Consider the following 6,000-nt stretch of genomic DNA (forward strand, 5'->3'; position numbering starts at 1 on the left):
TGCCTCCTCTCTACTTCCGCTTCCTCTTCTTCTTCCTCTTCCTCCTCTGGGTTGGGAAGGAACTGTGGAGGTGGTCCTTCCTTCCTAGGTGGTTGTGGTGGTGGTGGGGGTCCACCAGCTGCAGCTACTACAGATGCCATTATTTTAATAAGCAAAAACAGGTCTTCCTCTCACAAAGATGAAAGTCAGAGTGAGGAAAGAAGGTGGGGGGCTTTCATCATTTGGGGAAAAAAAAGTCCTAAACCAATGAGAAGTGTTATTTTTAGGTCACATGACCTAGCCTTACATCATTAGGAAACCAAAAGTGAAATGAACCAATAGAAAGTTTTATTAACAAGTCACATGACCTGTTACGCTTATGTTACGCGCTCCGCGCCGCGCCCCGAATCGCTTCCGGGGAGCTGCGCTTCGCGCCTCGGTTCGCGCTCCAGAACACTTCCGCGTGCGCTAACGCGGCGCGTCAAAAGACGCATTACGCGGCAACACGATACATCGCGTTTACGCGACGCGCCCCCAATCGCTTCCGGGGAGCTGCGCTTCGCGCCTCGGTTCGCGCTCCACAGCACTTCCGGGTGCGCTAACGCGGCGCGTCATAAGACGCATTATGCGGCAACGCGATACGTCGCGCTTACGCGACGCGGCACGATGTTGTTTTCTAACGCGGCAGTTGCGCTAACAGAACGTTTACCGGTTCGCGGCACCAAATTGAGCTAACGGGAAGCTACCCGGTGCGCGGACCGGTAGCGAAACAAAAAAAAATAAATAAAAAAAATATATATATATATAAATAAAAAAATTATATTAAAAACATATAAAATATATTTTTCGATTTAAAGAAGAATACATTTTAAAGCTTTTGATATTTGCTATTAAAAAACCATTGAAATTCACTGAAAAAACCATAGGTTATAGACCATATATAGTTAGGAATTAGCATTTACAAAACCTTGAAAATTCACTGAAAAAACCATAGGTTATAGACCATATATAGTTAGGAATTAGCATTTACAAAACCGTATTTTACTCACACAAAACCATTGAAATTCGCATATATAGTTAGTTGTACTAACTATATATCGCGCACCCGCAATCCACTGCTGATCATGTCACATATTACATCATTCATGACATCGTCAGTGACATCACTGATGACATCACTGATGACATCTCAAATGACATCACTGATATATAAAAAAAAAAAAAAATATATATATATATATACATATATATATATATATATATAGTACCAGAGTATTGACTTTACACAATTTGTTTTAAAATACCATTTCGAAGCCCATTTATGATATCGCAACTCAACAAACATCTGCCATTTTCATCTGAAAAAGTGGCAATCCTAACTACACCTGTCACCTCACTTCTTCAATTCATTCCTCCCCCTTCCTTGTATGTCCATCTCATCTTTCCCCAACCAAATACATCACCAGTAGTGTTGAGAGCTGATGCCTGGGTGCTGCAGGTTCATTACTATTCATTGCCTTAAGGTCACGGCCAACCTCACACCCATGAACCCATTACCCAGGGTAGTCGCTGTGATCATGTAAATGAAGCTAATAGTGTTAGAGGGGTACACAAAGGGAAGCAGCCCCACTGTTGAACAAAAAAGAAACAAAAACTGGCCTTGCCAAAGGTGGAGGACTGTTTCACGCTGCCATAGCCTAAATGAGACTGGATTACTGACTGGAGGCCCCAGCTCATTTCACGCACCTGACAAAGGGGTGGGGGGGCTAAATTTCAGGCAAATGGTGGCAGCGCACCTGATTGACAGTGCAGGGTCTGTCTTGAGACCCTGTCCTGTTAATCACAGCTTAACACAAGCCCTCTCAAACCCTTGAAGTTTGGGATATTCAAATAGATGCTCCTGGAATCTTCAGCAGCCCCTTTGCAAAAGGCTACTCCACAGCTTGATTAATTACAGACTCCTTGGAAGCAGAGCGGCCTCTACCCTGCACTGAAGGAGAAACCTAACCTGAGCCTGCCACCAATCAGGGTACCGGTACGCTCCCTGGTTACAGAGAAGTGCCAGTACTGACGGCAAAAAAATCGGAAAGGCTGGTACCGGTGAGTACCAGCCCATTTAAAGCACTTTGCTAGGCTGCTCAAAATAAGGCAGTTGGTACATCATTCGCCGTCTCTTGTATGCATTTGCTTTGATTGACAGGTGAATGGAACACACTCCTTCATTCCTGGCTTTACCAAACTTCCATTTTATTTTCAGACACTATAATATTTTGTCAATATGAACATTGCCTACATGAATGGTTCCTCCTTTCCTCTTTTTATATAACATACATGTAACTTCCAGACACACACCAAATGTAAATAGCTCACTCTTCCAAGTAAAGAGAAGGACTTGTTAGACTGGGACTTCACCTGCAGGATGGAAGAATCTGCGTGATCTTAAAAACGGGCCATGAAAAATATGCAAGCCCAGAAATTGAGTCACGTCTGCAAGATACCTGCAATTCTGATGTTTCTTTAGTTAAGAAAAAACAAACATATTTGAAAAGTTAATAGCTAGTGTTGATATCTTTGGTACAGATTGTGTATCCCTCCATTCTATGCTCATTTTGTCACAGGATTTTCCACAAAATGTTTACAGAAGTATCAACTACTTGCATAATTTACTGCACGATTAATGTTCCTTCCCTTTCTGCATCTTTTTAGTTTCTGAAGACCAAAATGTGTTTAATTCTAGGTCCCCTCAGGCAAGCACATAAATGAACCTGGAAATGTATTGCAAAACCTGGATATTTAATGTGAGGAGAGTGTTCGGAAGTCCAACTGTGTTACAGTGACAAACCTAAGGCGCCACTAATTGTTTTCTGTTCCTGGCCTTTGGCAGAGCCTGCAGGGCTGACTGGTTTATACCCCCATCCATCCCATAGAACAGTATGGCATATGTTGCTTCTCACTGGAACTATGAGCTTACTCAACCCCTGGAGGGGCAACCTCCAGCTAGAGACACATCTATTTAACCTTGATTACTTAAAAAGTAAAGTGGGCCATTGCAGTGGCTTAACAAAAGCCCCCACAGGCCAAGCAGTGCGGAGGAGAACCTCTGAGTTCCAGGAGGCCCCCTCAGGCACTGTGCATGGATGGCCGCTGAGAGCTCCTGACTGTGTCCGGAGAGTGGGGGCCCTCTCCAAGAATTTTGCAGGTGGGTCCCCTCGAGTTTTGTTAGGCCACTGGGCCATTAACAGCAGATGTGTCTCTTAAGGGCCAAACAATCACTTTGCACCCTTCGCTAACCTGGCCACCCTCACTTGGTCAGATGTATTCACCATCCACTTCTGTAAAATCATAGATGTTATAGCACCTTGGAGCTCTTATTCATACCTAAGATTAACTCCTACTAATATATTTTAAAACACTAATGATCATTCAGTATTTGGTGGCGCATTTTCCAAAACCTCAGTGTAGTAGAGGAATTGATTTGCCACACTATGCTGACTACCTAATCAAGAGTTTCCTGTCAATGTCCATGGAAAAGTGGGACCACAAGCATAATAGTGATGACTGAAGATGCTCTCCCATTGTGACGGTACATTTTTCAAAACCATTTACAAATTATTCCTGACACTGGGCAATATTCTACCAGCATGACAGGAACATTTTTATCCAAATTGTATTTGAGACCACCATTATTAACATGGCGTTCTTACAAAGAAGAGGAGCTTGTGCAATTGAATATGGATGGGCCATCTTAAATTGTGACACTCTTCCGATGCTGTTTGGACTGGATTGTTCTGCTTGGACTGATTTGCAAATAGATAGTTCCAAACTGAGGTGGCATAGTGTGCAAAATAGCAATGGATTGGAATGAGGCCTGAGTAATTACCAGCAGCTGAGATTAATACAAGCATTCCATCCTTCACTTTTTTGTATACTTTAGTTTCTCGCCTGTTAGACTTGGTGATTTCTGGCTTTCTGGGACCCATCGAAGTCAGACAGAATCCACCGTCCTAAATAGAATGAGTGCGATACACATGTCCGATAACCTGTGCTCACCCTTCGGTAGCTAGGCATAGAGCAGTCAGGCCTATCATCTGGGTTAAAGTATAAAGTATTGGCACAACACTACCCTCACAACACACTGCATATGCTACAAAAAGACTCCACACAGTATGTATAAAACACTGGCCTTTGAATTACATACACTTTGAAATCAACATGACAACACACTAGATAAATACTTTAGAGTTACATGCAATTATAAAACTCTCCCATTAGCACCAGAACGGCATCAACATTTATAGGTATTCATAAAACACAACATTCACAATATTGCAAACCCCATACGGTTGCAATGGTCAAGAATTCACAGGTTTTGACTACGCCTTGTGACTCAGCCCCTCAATCACTCAAACGGCGCCAGGTAATGATACACATTGCCCCATCTGGTGACACTTTAAATAGATTTTCAGGACCACCTAAATTGGAACGAAACAGTTACTGGGTTTCGTCCATCCAGATTAGGCATTCAGGCACCCAACGGCACCTTCAAGAGGGTGGGCTCACTGTAACCCCATACGTAGAACACTGTGATATCGGAAGTTGGCACCCTACCCAATTAAAGAAATTTTCCCCATCCAGTGGAGGTGTGAGCTGCAGTTGCTCCAGGTAGCCAGCTGTGGGTGCCCACAAGGCACAATGAGACAACTCAGGTCCAGTCACAATGTTCTCCACAATAGAGTGCCTTGTGGCGTGAGTCAAGGAAGAGGGAGCCAGAGGCCTCGGACAGAGGCCGCAATGTCAGATACTGTTGTCCTCCCATTCTGGTAGTCAGGGACAGACTAGGCTTCCAGCTCAAGTCGCGCGGACTTGACGAACGTCCCCCAACACCTCTTAGATACCATACAGTATGGAATGCAAGCTAGCACATGTGTCTGGTTGAAAATAGGGGTCCCTTGGACTCTGCAAACTTCCCCTGCACTCCTTGAACTCAACACATTCCGGCACCCCAGGTGGGGCACTGATCTTTACAAGCACACCCCTCTGCACAGTGTGATTACAGCAGACACCAGAACGGTCCTTGTCCCAATCGACAATCACTTCCACCCACTTCTGCCACACCCTGCATAGTCCTTACAATCTTGTGGAAATGAGGAGAACTTTTCTGTCCCTGGGATCTCGTGAACAGGAGGCCAGCCAACCGGCCCTTGGAGAGTGCTTGGGGACCCAGGCCATGACAGTTGTCAATTACCTGCCGGCCAGCAACTTCCAGGCAAAATCCACCAAATCCACCTTCCTGGAGCACAACAAGCCGAAGGCCACCACAAGCCTGCAGATAATCCATTTGCAGTCCCTCCTGCCCCAGTAGTTCCTCTTGATGTCCCAGCATCAAACCAGCAGAGTATTGTTCTAATCCCAAAAGCGTCTCTCACTCCTGTGGGCATAGCCCCAGTAGTTATACCCACAATGGCCTATGAAGATGAGATCAGTTAAAAAGGCCAACTTTGAAATGCACAAGCCCTCTCTAAATTTTGTCCTGTCTGCCGTCCTACCCCAGTAGGATTGATCAATATCTTTAGGGGGGCCAAGACCGTGCCCCTTGGAATGCAGGTGCCAATTCCACCCAATGTATCTGTCCCAGGAAGGCCCTCTGAGTCAAAGGTCTGCAGTTTCCCTTGAGACACTAGTTTATGGCCTTCTATCAGTAATGCACAGATGTAGCTGTCCCCGCAGCATCCAGATGTGGATTGGAGACAGGCTGACAGGCACACAGAGCCACAAGCACAGAAATACCCACTTTCCCAAAGTGGGATTTCCATATTAGTAATGTCGAATCTACTACTACCACCACGGAGGATTTGCCATTGCTAACTCATTGATACCAAACACTACACTGCCACTCACTCAGGGGTTGGAAAATTGGCAGTCATTACCCGACTGATGGCATATATTATGCTGATGTAAAGGCATACTAGGAGAAATCCGCTTTGAGTGAGCATGCCTTGCACCTCAACAGTGTAATTCAAA

Source organism: Lissotriton helveticus, chromosome 8, assembly GCF_964261635.1.
Source record: "Lissotriton helveticus chromosome 8, aLisHel1.1, whole genome shotgun sequence".
Taxonomy (NCBI): Eukaryota; Metazoa; Chordata; class Amphibia; order Caudata; family Salamandridae; genus Lissotriton; species Lissotriton helveticus.